The 14,086-nt window shown below is 37.6% G+C and overlaps 1 protein-coding gene across 18 annotated transcripts in view; it reads left to right on the top strand.

Annotated features, from left to right (window-relative positions):
- FRYL (FRY like transcription coactivator) overlaps positions 1–14,086 on the top strand; it is a 293,278-nt gene that overhangs the window by 137,726 nt on the left and 141,466 nt on the right. For 2 of the 18 annotated variants that reach the window (XM_089911906.1, XM_089911904.1), the window contains exon 4: positions 8,999–9,066. The exons of the other annotated variants lie outside the window; for them this stretch is intronic. The gene's annotated coding sequence lies outside the window, so the exon portion shown is untranslated. The remainder of the gene's footprint in view (positions 1–8,998; positions 9,067–14,086) is intronic. 18 annotated transcript variants of the gene reach the window in all.

Here is a 14,086-nt window from a genome sequence, read left to right as displayed (position 1 = left end):
ATATACACATACTTTTTTCTTTTTATGGTGCGCGGGCCTCTCACTGTTGTGGCATCTCCCGCTGCGGAGCACAGGCTCCGGACGCGCAGGCTCAGCGGCCATGGCTCACGGGCCTAGCCGCTCCGCGGCATGTGGGATCTTCCCAGACCGGGGCACGAACCTGTGTCCGCAGCATCGGCAGGCGGACTCTCAACCACTGCGCCACCAGGGAAGCCCTACACATACTTTTATTAAATCTCGTGTTATCCTGACAATCTGAGGGAAACTATTATTATTGCTGCTTTTAAAAAAATAACAGCTTTATTGTGATATAATTCACACACCATAAAATTCATCCTTTTAAAGTGTGTGATTCAGTAGTTTTTAGTGTATTCAGAGTTGTACAATGATCACCACTTTCTAATTGTTCAATATTTTTATCACACCAAAAGGAAACCTCATACCTATAATCTAACTTCTGTTTCTGTGGATTTGCCTCTTCTGGACATTTCATATATGTGGAATCATACTATAGGTGTTCTTTTGTGACTGTCTTCTTTCACTTACCATATTTCCAAGGTTATTCCATTTGTAGCATATATTGGGACTTCATTACTTTTCGTGGCTGAGTAATATTCCATTGTATGAATATACCACATTTTGTTTATCCATTCATCAGTTGATAAATTGCCATTTTTATAGTAGAGTAAAAGGGGGCTCAGATAAGTTAAAGTGCACAAAGAAAACCCCCCCAAATAAATCAAATACACATGCACACACTCAGACTTTTTATCCACCTAACTTCTTTTAATCCTTCATATTTCAATTTAAAGATTTCCCTGATCTAGTGAGACTTTGGCAAAATGTGAAGGAAGAAATAGTTAACAATTTCGGGGAACGTGTGGGTGGGCAGAAGAGGTATGATGTGCTGGGGGGTGGGAGGAAATATGACCAGTTTGGCTGGAGCAGAGAGGTATGGGGCCAGTAATGGGAATGAGGTTGGCAGGGGCCAGACCACGTGGAATCTTGAAGACTGTCTTGTAGATTTTGGTCTTAAACGTAAAACACATGGGAAGTCATTGATGGCTTTTGTGACAGTGGTTGGGATGATTTCATTAGACTTCCATTTTTCATGGGATGGGGACAGAAAAGGGGGAAGAGAGAGGGTTGCAGCATGTATAGGGAGATGCATTAGGTTGCTATTACAGTAGACCAGATGTGAGATGAAGGCAGAACAAATGTTATTTCTTTAGCGAACACGTATGTAATGCCTACCACATGGGTGGGTGGGTGCTCTTCTAAATGCTTTACAAAATACTAACTCAATTATGCATATGGGGACTATTTAAGACTAGGAACAATAGGTCTTGGGGTAAATATGGGAGGTAAAGGAGATTTTTAACTAGGCTTTTATAAAATGAATTTGGTAGGGTAATTTATGTTCTCATTGACATTAACTTCAGAGATGTATCCATTGGTCATAGTGAAAAAGAATCACCTACTGCTTAGTGCCCAGATACCCTCTCATCCCTCAGAAAAATCTGTCTGCTTTAAAAAATGAAGCCTAGACAAGGCAGCCAACTCAGTGTGCTGTTAAGGGAACAGTTGAAGTCTGTGACGGTCCCTGAGTTTGGAGTTCCGAGCTGCAGATATCATTGAGTTTAGGAATCATGAGCCTGCTTTCTCCAATTTTATTTTAAATGTTCTGACTCCTTAAGCTAGGTTTACTTCATTTGACAAAAGACAGATTTTATCTTCAAGTCTAAACATTTTGTGTTGTGAGAAGTGCAGCTGATTATCTAACTCATTAAGTATTTGGTTTCATGATTTGTTTTAAATTTGATACCTAATCTAATAATTAGATAGGAAATTTGAAATCAGGAAACTGCAACACAGATGGTCACAGTATTCCTAGGTGTCTGAGAGTATTCAAAAAGGTCAGTGTAATATGTATGGTAAGTTTCTGACCCACTATTCCATAAATCCTGATGTCACAACCTTTTCCTGTTTGTACCTTCTGTTGTAGTCATGTGTAGACTCAGTCTTACATCAGATCCTGGGTCCAGTCCTATGCTAAGATGGGACGTTGGTTTGGGAGAGCCCTAGCTCGCTAGTCTAGACAGCTCAGCATCAGCCTAACCTCACTATGAGTTTTGGCTTGGTTTTATTCATCAGTTCCAATGTCTGGGCTGCTACCCATTCTTGTGTCAAAGGCTCCACCTCTATTAATGGTACTTTCTCCTTCCTGAGCCTTGCCTTATCAAAATCTTTGGTTTTCCATTTCTTCCAAATATGAGACCCTGCTTTGCCCTTCAAGAGAATGAAGTTCTCATCCGAAAACAGAAGTAAAACTGGATGAGAATCAAGTTCTGCTGACATACCTTTTTAATGATTAAACCCACCTCCCTAGGTGCATGGCCATATATATCCTGTTCTTAGACTTTGCATTATGAATCTGTCTAACTGCCATATCTCTTGTTATTTCTTGGATCGCCTGGTGCTTTTTACCTGTTCTCAGACTCTTTAGATACCACATTCTGCCTCCATTACTAGATTTTTCATTACCTTCAGTGTTGCTGATATTCAGCTATAATGCATCCTTATGGCTGTACTGGTATTTACAGCCAGAAGCTGTTCTGACTCTCCCTCTGTCCTGATTGCTGAATATTTTAAGTATAACATCTGACAGGTATCTGGCCTGTTGTAGTGTTTATACCCCAAATCATTGAGTTTTAGACAGTTTCACTACTGGCCAAGCCCTTAGACTTCTTTTCTGGAGGTAACCATGTTTACAATCTCATTATCACATTGAAAAGTCATAGTTGCTTAACATTTTGCAGGGTGGAATGGGCAGTGTTCTCTTAATTATTCCTCCTCCTAATCTATTAATGCAGGATGTTACAGAACAGTGCCTGTTAATTTCTGAAAATTTTATTTTGGGTCCACTAGTTGGTTTTTATTATGCATGCTATTTTAAAAAATTTTGCTAAAGTGAGTGAAATTTTAAGGGTTTTTTTTTTTGATGAGTATTTTATTTTTTTAAGTAATTCTTTTTTTAATGCATATATATATATTTTTTAATTAATTAATTTGGCTGTGTCGGGTCTTAGCTGCGGCACGTGGGATCTCCCTTGCGACATGCGGGATCTTTCGCGGTGCACAGGCTTCTCTCTAGTTGTGGAACGCGGGCTTTGTTGCCCCTCGGCATGTGGGATCATAGCTCCCTGACCAGGGATTGAACCTGTGTCCCCAGCTGATCTGTTATCCATTTTCCTTCCATAGGCTTTAACACTTCTTCTTCTTCTTTTTTTTAAAATATTTATTTGTTTATTTGGTTGCACTGGGTCTTAGTTGCGGCTCACTGGCTCCTTAGTTGTGGCATGTGAACTCTTAGTTGAGGCATGCTTGTGGTATCTAGTTCCCTGACCAGGGGTTGAACCCAGGCCCCTGCATTGGGAGAGCGGAGTCCTAACCACTGCGCCACCAGGGAAGTCCCTAACACTTCTTTTTGAAATTCTTCTTGCTTGCTCTTAAGTTGGCTTAACCTTTCCTTGTTGTCTATAAACCGTTCACGGTCATGGCGATCAGAGTAGACTAAATCACCTCTCTGGACGCACTTGGTGCAGGTCAGCTGCTGGCGGGTGGTATTGCACAGTGGACACCGCTCGACCGCCATGTACAGCCCCTCCTCGTTGTCCATGGAGTCTACCAGGTCCCGGGTGAGCGGCTGGGGCCCGCAGCCAGGAGCCTCCAGTGCCCTGACTCCCTTCCCACTGGAAGACGCCATGATGGCCTGAGAGCAGAGCCAGTCACATGGGATTTTGTTTTCAACCAGGTGAATCTTAAGGGTTTTTACAAAAAGAGAAATCCCTTGGAATGGGGAAGGTTATAGAAACCAAATTCTGAATTGTCAGACCTGTTTCTACTAGATGATGAATTATAAATGTGATGGTAGTTCATAGTAGAAAATCATATGAAATGTTTTAGAAGTTATATTTTTCAGTTGTATATATTGATCCACGTGATGCAGAAAGTAGCTCGCAAAGGCATTCATAAAAATTGAAGAATAGGGCTTCTCTGGTGGCGCAGTGGTTGAGAGTCTGCCTGCCGATGCAGGGGACACGGGTTCGTGCCCCGGTCTGGGAAGATCCCACATGCCGCGGAGCGGCTGGGCCCGTGAGCCATGGGCGCTGAGCCTGCGCGTCCGTGAGCCTGTGCTCCGCAACGGGAGAGGCCACAGCGGTGAGAGGCCCGCGTACCGCAAAAAAAAAAAAAAAAAAATTGAAGAATAAATTAATGTTCATTAACATGCAATATAGTAACAATGTAACATAATAACAACAGATTTACATTATATGCATTTAATGGCTCTTTTTTGTTTAAAATAAGCTTCACTGATGTTGATAGCAGCTTTATTCATAATTGCCACAACTCAGCAACCAAGATGTCCTTGAGTAGGTAAATGAATAAACTGTGGTACATCCAGACTATGGAATATTATCGAGTGGTAAAATGAAATGAGCTATCAAGCCATGAAAAGACATGGAGGAAGCCAAATTGCATATTATTAAGTGAAAGAAGCCAGTCTAAAAGGCTACATAGTGTATGTTTCCAACTATATGACATTCTGGAAAAGGCAAAATTATGGAGACGGTAAAATGAGGAGTGATTGCCAGGGGCTGGGGAGAGGGAGGGATGACTAGGTGGCGCACAGAGGATTTTTAGGACAGTGGAACTGCTCTGTATGATACTACAGTGGTTGATACATTTGTTCAGACCTATGGAATGTACAACACAAAGAGTGAACCCTAATATAAACTATGGATTTTGGGTGGTGATGTGCCGATATAGATTCATGAACTGTAGCAGATGTACCAGGAGATGTTGATAATGGGGGAAGGATGCATGTGTGGGAGCAGGAGGTTTATGGGAAATCTCTGTACCTTCCTCTCAATTTAGCTGTGAGCCTAAAGCTGCTCTTAAAAAATTGTTTCGAAAAAAAAAAGTTGAAGAAAATTCATGTAAAAATTTGGAGCGGTATATGAATGAGCCATTTTTATCGTGGGGAGACTATGGAAGAAAAGAAAATAATGTTCCAACAAAATGGCTTTAGTAATATTCCTGAAGGTAATTAGTGGTGCATTTTTATGCAGAGTGCAGAGGCACTGGATTACCATGGTTTGCTATATGAGAGCCTAGTAATGGTTCAAGTGTAAAGTAGTCCCTTCGGCTGCTATGTGAAGTCGATATTTCATCTACTAAGAGGCAGGGATAACTGTGAAGGAAGACTTTTCAGGAGTTTACGTAGACTGTTATTAGGACCTAAACTTAAAATTTAGCTATGCAGAAAAAGGATGGGGGGATTACTTTTAGTAGTGATGGGATTTGATGGGTAGACTAGATATGGAATATAGGGCACAGGGAGGAATCAATGAAGTTTAGATCATTGAAACTTTTCCCTTTGAAATCACAGCTAATGAAAGGCAGAGGATTCATTGGGCACCAAGATATGTGGTTTGGGTCACGGACAGTGAGTAAAGTGAAGTGGCTGAAACGCTGAGAGAGAAATCAGTTCATCAAGATTTCTAGTATGAACTGGAAGAACTATGTATGACTTTTTTAAAAAGTTTTATTTATTTATTTGTTTTTATTTTTGGTTGTGTTGCGTCTTCATTGCAGTGCGTGGGCTTCTCATTGTTGTGGCTTCTCTTGCAGAGCATGGGTGCTAGGTGTGCGGGCTTCAGTAGTTGCGGCTTGCGGGCTCTAGAGCGCAGGCTCAGTAGTTGTGGCGTGTGGGATCTTCCTGGGCCAGGGCTTGAACCCATGTCCCCTGCATTGGCAGGAGGATTCTTAACCACTGTGCCACCAGGGAAGTCCTCTGTATGACTTTTTTTTTTTTTTTAATTTTTACTATAACTTTATTTATTTATTTTACATCTTTATTGGAGTATAATTGCTTTACAATGGTGTGTTACTTTCTGCTTTATAACAAAGTGAATCAGTTATACATATGTTCCCATATTTCTTCACTCTTGCGTCTCCCTCCCTCCCACCCTCCCTATCCCACCCCTCTATGTGGTCACAAAGCACCGAGCTGATCTCCCTGTGCTATGTGGCTGCTTCCCACTAGCTATCTATTTTACGTTTGGTAGTGTATATATGTAATGCCACTCTCTCACTTTGTCACAGCTTACCCTTCCCCCTCCCCATATCCTCAAGTCCATTCTCTAGTAGGTCTGTGTCTTTATTCTACTGTCTTACCCCTAGGTTCTTCATGACATTTTTTTTCTTAAATTCCATATATATGTGTTAGCATACGGTATTTGTCTTTCTCTTTCTGACTTACTTCACTCTGTATGACAGACTCTAGGTCCATCCACCTCATTACAAATAGCTCAATTTCGTTTCTTTTTAAGGCTGAGTAATATTCCATTGTATATATGTGCCACATCTTCTTTATCCATTCATCTGATGATGGACACTTAAGTTGTCTCCATCTCCTGGCTATTGTAAATAGAGCTGCAGTGAACATGTTGGTACATGACTCCTTTTGAACTATGGTTTTCTCAGGGTATATGCCCAGTAGTGGGATTGCTGGGTCATATGGTAGTTCTATTTGTAGTTTTTTAAGGAACCGCCGTACTATTCTCCACAGTGGCTGTACCAATTCACATTCCCACCAGCAGTGCAAGAGTGTTCCCTTTTCTCCACACCCTCTCCAGCATTTATTGTTTCTAGATTTTTTGATGATGGCCATTCTGACCTGTGTGAGATGATATCTCATTGTAGTTTTGATTTGCATTTCTCTAATGATGAATGATGCTGAGCATTCTTTCATGTGTTTGTTGGCAGTCGGTATATCTTTGGAGAAATGTCTATTTAGGTCTTCTGCCCATTTTTGGATTGGGTTGTTTGTTTTTTTGTTATTGAGCTGCATGAGCTGCTTGTAAATTTTGGAGATTAATCCTTTGTCAGTTGCTTCATTTGCAAATATTTTCTCCCATTCTGAGGGTTGTCTTTTCGTCTTGTGCATGGTTTCCTTTGCTGTGCGAAAGCTTTGAAGTTTCATTAGGTCCCATTTGTTTATTTTTGTTTTTATTTCTATTTCTCTGGGAGGTGGGTCAAAAAGGATCTTGCTGTGATTTATGTCATAGAGTGTTCTGCCTATGTTTTCCTCTAAGAGTTTGATAGTTTCTAGCCTTACATTTAGGTCTTTAATCCATTTTGAGCTTATTTTTGTGTATGGTGTTAGGGAGTGATCTAATCTCATACTTTTACATGTACCTGTCCAGTTTTCCCAGCACCACTTATTGAAGGGGCTGTCCTTTCTCCACTGTACATTCCTGCCTCCTTTATCAAAGATAAGGTGACCATATGTGCGTGGGTTTATCTCTGGGCTTTCTATCCTGTTCCATTGATCTATATTTCTGTTTTTGTGCCGGTACCATACTGTCTTGATTACTGTAGCTTTGTAGTATAGTCTGAAGTCAGGGAGCCTGATTCCTCCAGCTCCGTTTTTCGTTCTCCAGATTGCTTTGGCTATTTGGGGTCTTTTGTGTTTCCATACAAATTGTGAAATTTTTTGTTCTAGTTCTGTGAAAAATGCCAGTGGTAGTTTGATAGGGATTGCATTGAATCTGTAGATTGCTTTGGGTAGTATAGTCATTTTCACAATGTTGATTCTTCCAATCTAAGAACATGGTATATCTCTCCATCTGTTTGTATCATCTTTAATTTCTTTCATCAGTGTCTTATAATTTTCTGCATACAGATCTTTTGTCTCCTTAGGTAGGTTTATTCCTAGATATTTTATTCTTTTTGTTGCAATGGTAAATGGGAGTGTTTTCTTGATTTCACTTTCAGATTTTTCATCATTAGTGTATAGGAATGCCAGAGATTTCTCTGCATTAATTTTGTATCCTGCTACTTTACCAGATTCACTGATTAGCTCTAGTAGTTTTCTGGTAGCATCTTTAGGATCCTCTATATATAGTATCATGTCATCTGCAAACAGTGACAGCTTTACTTCTTCTTTTCCGATTTGGATTCCTTTTATTTCCTTTTATTCTCTGATTGCTGTGGCTAAAACTTCCAAAACTATGTTGAATAAGAGTGGTGAGAGTGGGCAGCCTTGTCTTGTTCCTGATCTTAGTGGAAATGCTTTCAGTTTTTCACCATTGAGGACGATGTTGGCTGTGGGCTTGTCATATATGGCCTTTATTATGTTGAGGAAAGTTCCCTCTGCCTACTTTCTGCAGGGTTTTTTATCATAAATGGGTGTTGAATTTTGTCAGAAGCTTTCTCTGCATCTATTGAGATGATCATATGGTTTTTCTCCTTCAATTTATTAGTGTGGTGTATCACGTTGATTGATTTGCATATATTGAAGAATCCTTGCATTCCTGGAATAAACCCCACTTGATCATGGTGTATGATCCTTTTAACGTGCTGTTGGATTCTGTTTGCTAGTATTTTGTTGAGGATTTTTGCATCTATGTTCATCAGTGATATTGGCCTATAGTTTTTAAAGTTAGGTTTTTGAATTATCTTATGAACGATCCTTCACTTTGCTTCCTAGAGCTTTGTCCCTGACATGCATTCATTTAACTCTCTCTGAATTGCTGATGGATATTATTTGTGGTATTATATAAGTAGGTTTCCTTGTTTACGGTGTTTTTCAAAGTTTATCATCAGGATTAGTTTTAAGTAAAATCATTGTATAGAACCAACTGTTCTGCTTTAGAAGAATAGTGGAAGGCAGTGGTTTTCACCCTGGCTGCACAGTAGAGCCACCTTAGGGGGTTTTCAAAAACATACAGATGCCTGGGCCTCCCTCGAAAGATTTTGATTCTGATTTAAGGAGTTGCCAGAGAAGGCTGGCAAGGACCAGCGTCAGGTCAGAAAACTTGACTTAGCCAGAATGCTGCAAGTGGATATGAAATCTTTTCCAGAGGGCAGAATTGTTATAAACAGTCTGACAGAGACAACCTTTTATGTTTGCCAATTTACTAATTTACAGTGAGAAGTACGCCAAGTGAATGAACATTAATGCTGGAGCTGGCAGACCATTCTTTGCTCTCCTGTGAGGTAGGTCATAAAAGCTAAATTGGAATCAGGAAGTTGCGTGGAAGAGCCTAAAGATCTAAGAAATTTATATCTGTCATGCTCTGCTCTAGGGGCCAGAATACTCATCCTTTTGTCCACCCTACTGGACTGTAGTTAGGTGGACATGACATTTCCATCAGCAGTGTGCTAAGTGTTAATTTCCCTATACCTTGCCAGCAGTAGATCCAATTATTCTTTTTAATATTTGGCACAAATTTAACATTTGTGTATAAAATGAAAGCTCACTGCTAGTTTGATTTTCATTTTCTGGGCATTACAAAGTTTGAATATTTTTTCATATGTTTGTTGTCTTCTTAGATTGGTTCTTATGTGAACTGTCTAATTATGTCTTTTGCCAGTTTTTTCTCTGTTGTGTTGTCTTTTTTTATAAATTTGTAAGAGCTCTTTGAATATTTTATATTTTCTGTCATCTGCATTCTGTTTTTTTCCCCGACTTTGTCCTTTCTTGTTTATGGTATCATTTGCCTTATAAATATTTAAAAATTTTATTTGGTTGAGTACATTCATCTTTTTCTTTCTCTCTCTCTCTCTCTTTTTATTTTTTTAATAATTTTGGGCTTTCTGTCTTGGCTAAGAGTCTCCTCTCTCCTGGATTATACATGTTGACTTTGAATTTTTTTTCTAAGGCTTTAAAACATTTTTACTTCATATCCATCTGGAATTTGGTTTTTGAATATATTATGTTTATTTTTCTGCAGATGAGTAGGAAGATAGTCCAACATTATTACTAAATAAATCATTCCCTCCCCTCTAATTTTGCCTATGTTGAATTCTTATTCTGGGATTTTTGGGAGGTTCTCTAATCTTTTATATTAATCTAATTTATCTGTACTTAATATTCACTAAGTTGATTACTTTTACATTGTGTTCTCATGTAGTCATTATATATATATATATTTACCCATTTTACTAAGTTTTTATTAATTGAAGTATATTTGATGTACAATATTACATAAGTTACAGGTGTACAATATAGTGATTCACAATTTTTAAAGGTTGTACTCTATAGTCACAAAATATTGGCTATATTCCCTGTGTTGTACATTGTATCCTTGTAGCTTATTTATATGTAATAGTTTGTACCTCTTAATCCCCTACCACTATATTGCCCCTCTCCCCTTCCCTCTTCACACTGGTAACCACTAGTTTGTTCTCTATATCTGTGAGTCTGCTTTTTTTTTGTTATATTCACTAGTTAGTTGTATTTTAGATTCCACATATAAGTAATATCATACAGTATTTGTCTTTCTCTGTCTGATTTACTTTTCCTAGCATAATGTCCTCCAGGTCCATCCATGTTGTTGCAAATGGCAAAATTTCATTGTTTTTTATGGGTGAGTAGTATTCTGTATACACATACTTACATATATATATATATATATATATATATATATATATATATACCATATCTTCTTTATCTGTTCATCTGTTGATGGACACTTAGGTTGCTTCCATGTCTTGGCAATTGTTATCAATGCTGCTGTGAACATTGGGGTGCACGTATCTTTTTGAATTAGTGTTTTTGCTTTTTTCAGATATATACCCAGGAGTGGAATTGCTTGGTCATATGGTAGTTCTATTTTTAGATTTTTGAGAAACCTCCATATTGTTTTCCACAGTGGCTGCACCAATTTACATTCCCACCAACAGTGTACAAGGGTTCCCTTTTCTCCACATCCTTGCCAACATTTGTTATTTGTGGTCTTTTTGATGATAGCCATTCTGACAGGTGTGAGATGGTATCTCAGTGTGATTTTGATTTGCGTTTCCCTGGTGATTAGTGATTTTCAACGTTTTATGTTATATTTTGATATATGTTTTGATTATAGTTATAATCTGTTCTGATTATAGTTATATTATCTTCTGATTTAGAGAATAGTGTTTATATTCTTTCTAAATAATTTTTTTTTAGCTGTTCTTAGGTATTTATTCCTCCTAGTATATTCTAAGATAATTTTATCCAATACAACCTAAACAAAATAGTACTGAAATCTTAATTGGAATTGTACTAATTAATATATTAATTTTGTGAGAATTGACACATGATAACAAATGCTTTTATCTATAAGTATGTCCTTACCTTTGTTCATGTCTTCTTTTTATGTGCTTTAAGAAGTTCTTGAATTTTCTTTTATATAAGTCCTATGCTTTTTTATTAAATGTATCCCTACCTATTTATATTTGTGAATAGGTTTTTATCGATTTTCATTCCTACATAATTGCTAGTTAATAAAGAAATTTCATGTCTTCTTTTTCAATATTTATAACAATGATTTCATTTTCTTGTATTATTGCATTTACTTATATCATCCCATAACCTTCAGGATGGTGTTGAATAATAAAGCAAGAATCAGCATCTTTGTTTAATTTGTTTTAATTGAAATAGATGTGGTGTTTTGAAACCTATAATAATATTTGCTGCTGGTGAATGGTAAATATTTTGTTTCCTTTGTCTCTGGCGGTTGGATACCAGTAGGTGTGCAGTTGTATTTCTTTGTCAGCTAATTAAGTGTGTGAGCCATACAGCTACAGTACTATTTTAAAGTATAATCCCAAGAGTGATGGAAGGGAAAGCAGGCTCAGTCTCTGTGAGCCTTAGTTAGCTATCAATTAAGATATTAAGAGGAAGCCCCTTTGTTCTTGGTTTGTTTAAGTCATATCAGCCTCAGGGGTATAGAGGACTCAGCCCACCTATTTAGATTCTGCTCCTCTTCTTGGAAGTCTAAGAAAAATGGCTGCACAACCATATGCAGTTATTTACCTCTGCCAAGCCCTGGGTCTAGGTATGTTTGCTGGATGAAACAACTGGGTATGTTTGCTGCAGGATTCTGGTGTTCATATTTTCACTTTAGGGCTATCCTGTGGTGAGGCCCTGGTTCATGTCTGGCCAGAGGAGAAGATTTTGCCACAATAGGTTTTTCACTGGCAGTGAATATTTTTATGGGCAGAAGAGTGGAGAACAAAAATGAAAACAACTTTTTTGTTGCTTCTGATACCATACCCACAGTTGAGATATAACTCAACTCGTTCATTTTCTGGTGGGGAAGCAGAGCTTAGAGAGGTTAAATGTTTTGACCAAGATTATAATGATATTCAGTAGCCAAGTCCAGGGCTCTTGTCTTCTGACTCCTAGGTCCATGCATATTTTAAAAATACCACATTATTTCTAAATTTTTAGAAGAGTTTCTTAGGCGAGCTTCTGAAGGTTCAGAAGACTACAGGAAAATAATAACCTCAGGGAGACCCTGGCTGAGTGAATAATGGATTATTTAGATGATAGGTCATTTTTCTTCAGCTTTATAATAAGCGATATTTCTGTAGTAGATTACAAGTAAAAAACATTGGAAATGTGCCAAAGATGTCATAGGACTTCTATGTTTAGAAATTGTTTTCAATGGGAATAGTTTAGCCTAGGATAAATAAACATTTTAGGAACAGCTGTCCAAAGAACAAGCAAAAGTCTTAATTTTTCTATCCATTGAAATTCATCCAGAAGCAAAAAAAGTTGGACTGAGTAGTGAGGAAAATGATTTCATTCACATAGAATAGACACTTAAAGTATTTAGGAACAGAATTAATAAGAATTAAAGAGATCCCCCTATGAAGGAAAGTATACATTTTCCTTTGGGTACATGAAAGAAGACAAATTAGTGAGGGTATGCCAGGTTCTAGATAAGACGTCTTAATTAAGATGTCAATTTTCTTCTAATTATTTTGTGAAAGTATGCATAAGTTTGGAAGTGTAAGTGAATGACAACAGGTGAGAAGTTCCTGAAGCTAATGAGTACACCAGGAGTCTTTGTGCCAACAGATGATAAACACTATTATGAAAAGTTACAGTAATTAAAAGAGTGGTACTGATACAAGAACTGACTGTTAATGAGCAGAATAGGAAGCATATTTGAGTATGAATTTAGTTTATGATAATAAAATCAGTGACAAAATTTTAGTAAAGGTACTGAGAAGAACTGATTAAACGTTGAGGAAGAATTTTTAAATTTTTGTCGTATAACACCCCAAGACAGATTTAAATGGAGTGAATACAACTGAAAGAGAGTTAAAAGAAAATAGAGGTAAATATACATCTGATCAAAATGGGGACACTTTTTCTTTTTAGCCCATTTTATATAAATGAATTTGAAGAGCAACAGAAGTACTTGATTTGGCAAATAGTTATTCTAAGCAAAGAGTATGTTAATAATATAGACTTTTAAGGAAGAAAAAATGATATGTCAAAATCTGGCAGTTGTGGAGGAAGTAAAGCCACTGATCTGAAAGTTCTTAAACTGAGAACCTAAGTTCGCATTCCATTCAAATGGGACAATCGACTTTAATTAGAAGTCAGTTTCCTTGTCATACATGAACAGTAACTTGATGTGGTGTTTTGCACCTGGTTCCTGCCAGGAATTTTACCATCTGGTTGTTAAATTATTGGCGGCTTGAAATCAGCCATGATGGGAGTATTTCCATGATGGAAATTAGCAAATGCTGCAAATCAGGACACAATTTTTTTTTTAAAAAAGAGGCGTTTACCAGCTTATCGCTTGAAATAAGATTTGGTTTGTTAGCATAAAATAAGATAATATGCAAAATATCTTAATAAATATTAAATAATGTTTCCATAAGAAGTGAATGGTGTCTGGTTTGAGATTCCTTCATTCATGAGGGAATTTTGAGGTATACCTTGCCTTATATAGCAAATTGTGTTTGTGCGCTGAACCCATCAAGCAGTGCTTTCATATTGTACCTCTCAACATGTACAGCGTGCACATTACTTTTCTTTTCTTCTCTTCAGAAACAGTTGCTTTCAAATGTACAGTTTTGCTTTGGATGGTTGGTTGAAAGATACACCAATCCACCTGGCCTCCCCTGAAGTTGAAGTTTTCTTTCATTTCCCTAATCTGATTTTGCTATCTTTGTTTCTGCTTTCAATTTGTCTACCATGTAACCTGATTTGTGTTTTTGACATTTTATTGTAATT

Source organism: Delphinapterus leucas, chromosome 5 (assembly GCF_059928025.1).
Source record: "Delphinapterus leucas isolate spDelLeu-1000000601 "Yukka" chromosome 5, BTC_Dleu_Yukka2, whole genome shotgun sequence".
Taxonomy (NCBI): domain Eukaryota; kingdom Metazoa; phylum Chordata; class Mammalia; order Artiodactyla; family Monodontidae; genus Delphinapterus; species Delphinapterus leucas.
The sequence above is the reverse complement of the archived record's forward strand: the minus strand, read 5'-3'. Positions and strand labels throughout refer to the sequence as shown.